This window comes from Acipenser ruthenus, chromosome 24 (genome assembly GCF_902713425.1).
Source record: "Acipenser ruthenus chromosome 24, fAciRut3.2 maternal haplotype, whole genome shotgun sequence".
NCBI lineage: Eukaryota > Metazoa > Chordata > Actinopteri > Acipenseriformes > Acipenseridae > Acipenser > Acipenser ruthenus.
In genome coordinates this window covers 9,198,033-9,208,728 of record NC_081212.1, presented here as the reverse complement: position 1 = coordinate 9,208,728, position 10,696 = coordinate 9,198,033, and the positions used below count along the sequence as shown (strand labels likewise).

At 41.2% G+C, this 10,696-nt stretch overlaps 1 long non-coding RNA gene across 1 annotated transcript; it reads right to left on the bottom strand.

Moving 5' to 3' along the window:
• Positions 1 to 549: 549 nt before the first annotated feature.
• Positions 550 to 9,865, bottom strand: LOC131700544 (uncharacterized). The gene is made up of 3 exons (XR_009308414.1): positions 9,800 to 9,865; positions 8,586 to 8,753; positions 550 to 1,031 (listed from the first exon to the last, which is right to left on the bottom strand). It is a non-coding gene; the product is annotated as an uncharacterized LOC131700544 (long non-coding RNA).
• Between the last annotated feature and the right edge of the window lie 831 nt (positions 9,866 to 10,696).

Below are 10,696 nucleotides of genomic sequence, written 5' to 3'. Positions count from 1 at the left end.
AAGCTCCCTTCTTCATCTCCCCTGCTTAAATGAGACTTGACTCTGTTCCCCAGAGAAATTTGATTTGTTCTCTACTGCAGCCCCTTAAGTTGGAAGGCATCCATGCATTAAATTGGTTCTCTGTGCAGAAATCGTTTGATTGTGCAGCAAAGCCAGCCTTGAATGTGACAGCACAGCGCTTGGTTAACTTACACAATTGTACCTGGATACCACATCATCTTCACTATGGCCAGAGACACCCCAAACTTTTATTGGTAGTTGCTGCCTGTTTTGCTGCTAAGCTAAATAGAACAGTAAAGGCCTTATCAAAATTTACCATGGTAAATGCTTGTGTAAATGCCTTATGTAAGAAAAACACACACCACTAACATGTAAAGGTATTATAAGTAAGGTCTAGTTTATTGTAGTAATAGAATACAAACAGAGCAGCGAGCTCCGGTCTCACTAGGGTGTACACCTGAGCACTGAACACTGGGTTGGGACACACTTTATATAGGAGGCTGTGTGGTCCAGTGGTTAAAGAAACAGGCTTGTAACCAGGAGGTCCCCGGTTCAAATCCCGACTCACTCACTGACTCATTGTGTGACCCTGAGCAAGTCACTTAACCTCCTTGTGCTCTGTCTTTCGGGTGAGACGTAGTTGTAAGTGACTCTGCAGCTGATGCATAGTTCACACACCCTAGTCTCTGTAAGTCGCCTTGGATAAAGGCGTCTGCTAAATAAACACATAATATACATGAGAGTTTCATCCCTCAAGCACAAGACATGCAACATTTCAAATACAAACAATTTCCATATATGGTTGTTAATAAGTAGTTTAATTAATTTCCACATGCGTAGCTCTCAGAAATATGTTATTATTAATCAGATAATATGCAGATAATATACTGTGAGAATGGAAGACAGGGCAACATGACTCCAGTTGTTTTCATCGGTGTTATGGGTTACTGTGAGATTCTGTGGTATTCTGTGCTCATCTTATGCCCCTGACAGTAAGCTCAGAATAGACATTGTCAACACTGCACGTACCCCTGAAACACAAGAATAAAAAAGACAGAAATTGATGCAAAAACCCTACACTCTTATGGGTTTTTTATATAAGCCCTTTATTGTGCAGGACACGCTTTATAAAATAATCTTACCAAGCTTTCAATATGCTTTATTACACTTTGCTATGCTTTTACTAACTTGTATAAGGGTGGAAGCTGTTTGCAACCACATGACAGGACATTAAACTATTCAAGTTCCTTGGGTTGACATTGAAAACAGCGACAGTGTGGGGAGAAGTGCAGAGCAGTTTAGAAGCAGTAAAGAGAAATTAAATCTTTAATCAGAAAATAAAGTAAATTGGGAAATTACTGCAGCTTAAATTCTAACAGCTGCGTGTCTTTTTCTAATAACAAGCTGAAACTCAAGCCAGCTGATTACTTTCAGATTCAAACTCTGCGCCATTTTGAGACAAGGAGGCGGAGCAAACAAAACATGCACAGGCGCACACACAGAAGCAAGGCAGTCCAAACAGTGGCAGCATGGGATTAGTGCTTCATGTAAAAGTGCAGAGCAGTTTAGAAGCAGTTTGAAAGCAGGTTGACAGCTGCAGAAACTAAACTTAAACTTACAAAAAAAATACAAAATAAATAACATGGTCTTCAAGCCAGTAACATCTGCATGATGTGAGAAATCCGAGAAAACCCAGCAGAGCTAAACCAAGTGTGTGTAAAGTGCTGCATGATCCAGGACTTTTCAAAGAGTAAGTATGTTAGAAATGGAGCTGCACAAATTACAGAGCAACAGGAGTTTGAGGAGCTGGCACACCCGAAATTCTTGGAATTTTGCACCCCTAACAGACAAAAAAGCCACCAGGGAGAGAGAAGAGGGTCAAAACAGCTGGGTTCAGATAGGCAGAGACAGGGAAAAAAAGAACCGTAGTCCCACTTCAAAATTTAGAAGATCATAACCAACATCAAGAGAACGAAAGGAACAACATCCAGGACCCCATAAACGGTACTGGCCAGGCAGCAAAAAAAAAAAAAGGGAGGTCATATTGAGAAACACAGCAAGTTCAGTGCGCAGTCTGGACCCCCTTACAAAAACAGTGCTGCCTTCCGGGAGCCTTTGTAACACACATCACTGAGAACGTGGACAGGCTCCTAGAATGAACAGGAGACGACCCGGTAGTAGTCGTCCACATCGGTACAAACAACATTGGAAGAGACACACCAAAATCCCTGCAAAACAATTTCAGAGAGCTAGGAAGGAAATTAAATGACAAGACTGTGGTATTTTCTGGGATACTGCCGGCACCTTGCAAAGGACCATACGGACAGCTGGAAATAAATAATCTAAATGCATGACTGAATTCGTGGTGCACACAGGAAGGCTTCACCTTCCTTGAACATTGGACCACATTCTACAACAAGAACTATCTATATAGGCGGGACGGACTGCACTTAAATAAAAAGGGAACCAATCTACTCGGAGAAAGGATCCTTGAGGAGGTTCAGAAACATTTAAACTAGAAAGGAAGGGGGGAGAAATTACATCAAAACAAAGGCAAAAACTCAGGTAAGAGATAATCATTAAATGTGGAGTAGTGGTTAGGGCTCTGGACTCTTGACCGGAGGGTTGTGGGTTCAATCCCCAGTGGGGGACACTGCTGTTGTACCCTTGAGCAATGTACTTTACCTAGATTGCTCCAGTAAAAACCCAGCTGTATTAATGGGTAATTGTATGTAAAATAATGTGATATCTGTATAATGTGAAATAATGTATAATGTGATATCTTGTAACAATTGTAAGTCGCCCTGGATAAGGGCGTCTGCTAAGAAATAAATAATAATATATATAAATGCTAAAAGTCTCAAAAACAAATGTTAGAACTTGAAGCTACTGCACTAACAAGTAACTACAATGTAATAGGTGTTACAGAAACTTGGTTATTCGAGAGTGATGGAGACGAATATAATATTAGTGGGTATACACTGTATAGGAAACATAGGCAGGACAGAAGAGGCGGAAGGGTAGTACTATACATCAAAAATAGTCTTGAAGCCCAGGTGTTAAATCTGGAAGAAAAAACAACACAGAATCAATATGGGTCAGAATAATGGACAAAAATTCAAAGGACATAATAATAGGAGCATGCTATAGAGAAACATGCTACAGCTATAGAGAAACATGCTACATATGGGTGTACGTCTCACCCACCTGGCCCTTTAATTAGGGTCAGTAGCCTGGCCAGGTTCAAACTTAATTGCCCACAGTTCCTTGCAACCACCCTCTGTTTATCCTCTCTCCCCATTGGCTCATTCAAATATCCACTCCTCCAATCTCAGAGCTCCTTAGAAGCCAGCACCTGTACTAAAGCTGGTGACTCCCTTTCTCTGAGGAATCCATCAAACCTATAGCTTTACAAACCTAAACTACTTTTTATTATTATTATTATTATTATTATTGTATCCTGCACTTTTTGTGAACTCTTCTTTTTGTTTCATTGTTTCTTGTTTAGGTGTAGCTGTTTAATTAAGGTCTGTTTAGTGCTCGTTGTTTTATGTGTGACCGTCTCCATTTTTTTCTGAGCCTCTGATTTTTTTCATCTACTGTCCACCATTTTAACCTTCTACAATCACCATCATTACTGGGCTTTTTGCTGGACTTCCTTCTCTGTTGGTGAGATCAATCCTTTTCTGTTTGGATTTTTTCTAATTTGATACATTGTTGTTTCCTGTATGTTTATTTTTTGTTTCCTGTTCTTTTGTTACTTTGTTTGGTTTTCAATTCCATTGCTCTGCTGGACTTGTTAGGCCTAACTTTCATGCACCATCCATTGCCATCCAGACTGTTATTATTGTTACCATCTGTGATCATTTAATTTACCTTTTATCTTTCTCTGTGCATTGATTCTGTGTTTGTATAGTTTGTGTGTGTGTGGGTTTATTTGAGGCCCACCGGACACTCTACCCATTTCTCCTTTGTGTTACTTTTTGTCCTTCTCTTTCCAATTTACCAACTTACCTGTATCATCTTCATACTGCCCTGCTTTGTCCACCTTTCAAATTTATCTGTACCAGCTTTATTCTTGCCTGTTCCTTGCAATTTATTTTCCTTTCTTATTGTTTCCAATCTTTCTTATTTTTATTTCTTTATTGGTTCTGTCCCATCTGTATTTTGGTTTTTGTTTATATTCCACTGACAGAAACACAATGTTTGTTTCTTGGTGGTAAATCTCCCTCCTGACCTTTGAGGGTGCTAAGTAAAGGGAACAGAGTATCCTGGACCGGATGGCCTGACAATTCATTCCTCGGGTTAAAAGGAAGTCGGTCACCTAGAAAGGAGGCGGAACTCTGGACATTTGCAGAGCTTCTTTTAGATATATGACTTGGATCTCATTATTGAGGAGTTTGGTGATAAAACAAGTGATCAGGAGATGATTTATCGGTATGCACTACTATCAAGAGGTATGTGAAAAAAACAGCGAACGAGGGGTGGGGCGGTGCTGGAGATGCAGTACTGAGTGTCCTGTTGATATGCAGTGCCCTTTAAACCTGTTTTACTGTGAAAAAAAATACTTTTAAACAGCGCATCTAAAATAAACTGCGCGTGTGAAAATAAATTGGACCTGACGCGCCTGAGACGCGCTGAATAAATGGACCGCTAAGGGTTAAAAGGCATGTCCTATGCAGACAGACTAAAATAATTGAATCTATTCACTCTTAAACAAAGAAGACTACGCGGCGATCTGATTCAAGCATTCAAAATTCTAAAAGGTATTGACAATGTCGACCCAAGGGACTTTTCAACCTGAAAAAAGAAACAAGGACCAGGGGTCACAAATAGAGATTAGATAAAGGGGCATTCAGAACAGAAAATAGGAGGCACTTTTTTACACAGAGAATTGTGGAAGTCTGGAACCAACTGCCCAATAATGTTGTTGAAGCTGACACCCTGGGATCCTTCAAGAAGCTGCTTGATGAGATTCTAAGAGCAATAATAGGGCAGCAGTGTGGAGTAGTGGTTAGGGCTCTGGACTCCTGACCGGAGGGTTGTGGGTTCAGTCCCCAGTGGGGGACACTGCTGTTGTACCCTTGAGCAAGGTACTTTACCTAGATTGCTCCAGTAAAAACCCAACTGTATAAATGGGTAATTGTATGTAAAAATAATGTGATATCTGTATAATGTGATATCTTGTAACAATTGTAAGTCGCCCTGGATAAGGGCGTCTGCTAAGAAATAAATAATAATAATAATAATAATAATAATAATAAATAATAATAATAATAAGCTACTAACAACCAAACGAGCAAAATGGGCCGAATGGTCTCCTCTCGATTGTAAACTTTTTTATGTTCTTATATCATCATCAAAGGGAAAACACTGTTGCACAGTGATTAAATATAGATTTGTGATTGGATATTAAAATACAGTAGCTGCTGGATCCGAAACTTTTGTCTACATCTTCAGAGCAAGACCAACGAGAGTGTTCCTGGAGATTCAACATTAATATAATGCTATTACTGTATTTCTCGGTATCCCTAAATAAACTACCAAGCTGCAGACACCAGTAAAATTCAAGAAATGAGAGAAAAGACAATGGCTGATGATTATATGAGTTTCATAAAAAGCAGGGTAAGTGCTCCTTTTTACAACACAGAAGACATTAAACGCTACTATCATTGCCCAGGTTCACAGAGCTTAGAAGGGGCTGATGTATTATTCATTGGGAGATGGTATTTGTGTAGTGGTGTTATACAAGCTATTACGAGGGTTTAATTGCTGTCTTATTGCAGGTTCCCTATCACTAATAGAGTAATGTTCCCCATTAAACCGAGGGGGATGCTTCAAATCCCAACTGTTTATCAGACCCAGTGAGCTTAAGAAAAGACTTATTGACTGAATCAATGTCTAATTGACTGAATGGGTGAATGTTTACTGCATTATTCCATAGGTGTGCCTTCTGTGCATTTTGAGAAACCAGACATTGTTCACTTACCAGTTTGAAGTTTTCTGGACACTGTGAGACAAACTACTGCTACTACACACTGGATACACTAAACTACTGCTACTACACACTGGATACACTAAACTACTACAGACTGGATACACTAAACTACTACAGACTGGATACACTAAACTACTACACACTGGATACACTAAACTACTGCTACTACACACTGGATACACTAAACTACTACACACTGGATACACTAAACTACTGCTACTACACACTGGATACACTAAACTACTGCACACTGGATACACTAAACTACTGCTACTACACACTGGATACACTAAACTACTACAGACTGGATACACTAAACTACTACACACTGGATACACTAAACTACTACAGACTGGATACACTAAACTACTACACACTGGATACACTAAACTACTACACACTGGATACACTAAACTACTACACACTGGATACACTAAACTACTACAGACTGGATACACTAAACTACTGCTACTACACACTGGATACCCTAAACTACTACAGACTGGATACCCTAAACTACTACACACTGGATACACTAAACTACTACAGACTGGATACACTAAATTACTGCTACTACAGACTGGATACACTAAACTACTGCTACTACACACTGGATACACTAAACTACTACACACTGGATACACTAAACTACTACACACTGGATACACTAAACTACTACAGACTGGATACACTAAACTACTACACACTGGATACACTAAACTACTGCTACTACAGACTGGATACACTAAACTACTGCTACTACACACTGGATACACTAAACTACTACACACTGGATACACTAAACTACTACAGACTGGATACACTAAACTACTGCTACTACACACTGGATACACTAAACTACTACACACTGGATACACTAAACTACTACAGACTGGATACACTAAACTACTACAGACTGGATACACTAAACTACTACACACTGGATACACTAAACTACTGCTACTACACACTGGATACACTAAACTACTACACACTGGATACACTAAACTACTACATACTGGATACCCTAAACTACTACACACTGGATACACTAAACTACTACAGACTGGATACACTAAACTACTGCTACTACACACTGGATACACTAAACTACTGCTACTACACACTGGCTACACTAAACTACTACACACTGGATACACTAATCTACTACTACTACACACTGGATACATAGAACTCCTAACAAAATCACTGGACTTTTCAATACTATTTAACAAGGGCCCAGTTACCAGTGAAAATGTGTTAGTGCTTATGGCAAGGCAAAACCAGGCAACCAACACCAGGCAACCAACCAAAGCCGTGTGTACACCGGGATCAGCAGAACTAGGATCACCTTATATGTTAACTGGGATCCTAGTGTATAGCTGTGGCAAAGTGGTTTGCAGTGTGCAAGTGTAAAGGTGATGCAGTGCTTAGTAATAAACAAACACAACACAGTTCACAGTGAAAAACAGCTCTTTATATGTACTGGGTTGCTTGTTTGGCAACCTTAAATAATACCTGGCTCTACACAACGATGTATATATGTCACGGGTAGGGTGACAGCGATAACCAGTATACTAAAAGAACTTGAATATAAGTAGCCAACTACGCCACCTTGGGTTTCAGAAGGGCAAGGACCTTTGTGGCTGAGAAATCTTTTATTTATCCCTACACAGCCCCACTCCAACCATAAAGAAAACAAAGTCCTGAAACAAATGGCTGTATTCCCACCTCAGCCACTGACTCATTGCGTGACCCTGAGCAAATCACTTAACCTCCTTGTGCTCCGTCTTTCAGGTGAGACGCAGTTGTAAGTGACTCTGCAGCTGATGCATAGTTCACACACCCTAGTCTCTGTAAGTCGCCTTGGATAAAGGCGTCTGCTAAATAAACAAATAATAAAATAATAATAATAATATCCAAAATAATCTAAAAGTTTACAAAGCTCCCTTTCATATTCCACACTGTCACTCTTAATTCCTTCTTCCAAATACCATTTCCTCAGAGAACCGTCCTTCCATACCTCCAAGGCTCTCCCTAGTGCTTCCTCTTCCTGGTTCTCAAACCACCCCCTTTATACAACCCCTTCCCCTTGCTCACCCAATCACCAATCGTGCAGTATGCTTAAGGCGCGACCTACTCAACAATGCTAGTGAAAGTGCAGTGGGGTAACACAGATAGTGCAGTCAGAAAAAAAAGAATTTCAGTACAGCAGATTCAACAAAACAATCCACAGTGCATACAGTGAACAAACAAAAATGACAAACGCGGTTCGTCACCTGTGACATTCCCCCCCCCCCACTGTATCATTTGTCGTCCCTGACAAAAAAATATAGCTATCCGCTAATCCCTATAACGTGCTGGGACTACCCCTCTAGTGGCTCTCTGGGACCTCCTCAACTGGTCCGCTGGCTGAATCTCGGGTTCGGGCTCCATTTCCAACTCCGGCCCTAGCTTTCCTTCTGACTCTCCCTCTAATAGGGGCATTCCCTCAAAATTGTCTTCTGGTTCTATTTTCTAGGTACCTCGGGCACTTGTTGGGGCACAGGTGCAGGCAACTGTACAGGCATAAAGAAGGGTCTCATACCTAGTAATCCTCTTGGTTCTAAGTGTACAGGTTGGGGTTGTGGAATCTCTTCGGGGGCTGTTGGCAGGGTCGTGGTCCAGGGGCATGCCCTAAGACTGTTCCTATGAATGGTCTTCTCTGGGCCGTCCTGGTGTTCAGGCCGTATCTGGTACACGGGACTTCCGGGACCTAAAGGCTCAACAATCACAAAAGGGTTAGGGCCCCAACGGGGTGTCAACTTACTCCTCGCCTGCTGAAAGTTCCTCACTAGGACCCGCTCCCCAGGCAGCAAAGGTGCACTTTGGGTCCACTTTGGGTTACGGATGTACCACGGTTCCCTGAAAGAAGATGACCACCAACTTTGCAAGGTCACATCACTCGCATTCACAGGTTCAATGCAAAAGAGACTGAAGTCTCCGTGCAGTGACTATTTATTACCTCAGGTATGTCTCTCCACGGAGGGGCCTATCGGCAGCTTTGATATAAAATGCTCAGTAAATACCTGACAAGCAGGCATATCCCAAAAGTATTGTTTTGGTGGTCATCTTCTCTTTCGTTTTCCCTACTTATGAAAAAATGTAAAACATTTTGAAATCCAACATGAAATAGTGTACTGTTATTATGGCTTCCAGTGGACTTTTGCGATATCGTTCTGTAGTTTCTTTGATTACATGATGTTAAATAAAACATCTACATTATGTTAATTTATTTTTAATGTCTCAATCCCCCCAAAAATGTAGGTGATGCAAAACTTTTGGCCATAGCTGTACCTGGATCTCCTCGAGCAGACCGGACTGTTTGACCAAACAAGCAGAACATGTTCCAGTCAGGAAGGTGGGATGGTTTTGCCAAATCAGATTGTCCAGTTCTGTTTGGTCTGTTTGGGCTCTCGAAATTACGCCTTTAGTATCGCATCTCCCAGCAGAGAAATCACATGACCTTAACACTGACCTACTGTCAGAGCGCTCACTCTGCGTCCTGCGTTTTGATTGACAGTCCGCCAATACTACCTTGTGTAAACGTTGCCTTACGGCTGAGGCTCACTTTTCACCCTTTGATACAGAGTCAGACACAGAACGCTGCTTTAAGCACATTCGTGCACTTTTAGTAACACAAAAACAAAACAAATAAACAAAACTCCTAAACGGAGCGTGAATTAAACTATTGTTTTCTTCAACTAACTACGGCTGGACGGCTAAGCCGTTTACCAGCCCAAAAACACTTTTAACACTTACGTTCACACACAGGTCTCTTCTGCAGCTGGCTTGTACTCCTTCAACCTGGCTGCATTTGGCTGTCTCTCCCTCAGCCCTGACTACAGGGTTTCACTGACCTTTACACAGGATTTAATCAGCCTCAAGTGCTTCTGATTTCCTGCAGTCCTGTGGCATTCTGGGAAATGCAGTTCCTGTAACCCCTCCTGGACTACAATTTTCCTCCTCCTCCCCCTACTCTGCCACACATCCTCCCCCTCAGCCATTCCAAGGCCACTGCCCCCACCTTTCTCTCAAACTACAATCGCCCCCTTTAAAACACAACCACCCTTCTTTACTTTTCCTTCTGTGGGGGTGGATTAATGGGTGAGTTGTCTCACATTGTGCCCTGACTGCCCTGACTGTATGACTCACCCTGCACACTGCATGATCATGCCTTTACCAGCTTCGGTTTCACGCTTGCAAGTTAAAATGTTTAATGTGTGCCACGTGTTTAAACATTAGAAAGACTGAGTGAGGAATATAATTCTTCTGAAGTGTACTGTAGGTGCATGCAGGCCTGAATTTATCTTTGGATTTGAACTCCCTGTAGTTTATGTCTAAAGGTGTCTGTTTTGTGAATACTGTGCTTGTGAATGCTGACAACTTCATTAGAATAACATTAACTGCAAAGGATGTTCTGTCAGAAGGCTTGTGAAGATAAATATAAAGTGTCATGCCCTTACCAGGGGACCTGGGACTTTAACATGATCCTTCATTAGATTCAGAACCAAGAACCTTGAAATCATTTAATCAAAATCAAATTTTACTGCAGGGGAATAATGCAGTAATGACTAGAGGGTATGCTAATAGTCAGCAAAAATACGCCCAGCTATGAATAACTGCTATTATCAGCAGAATATGGGAGTCCAGCCCAAT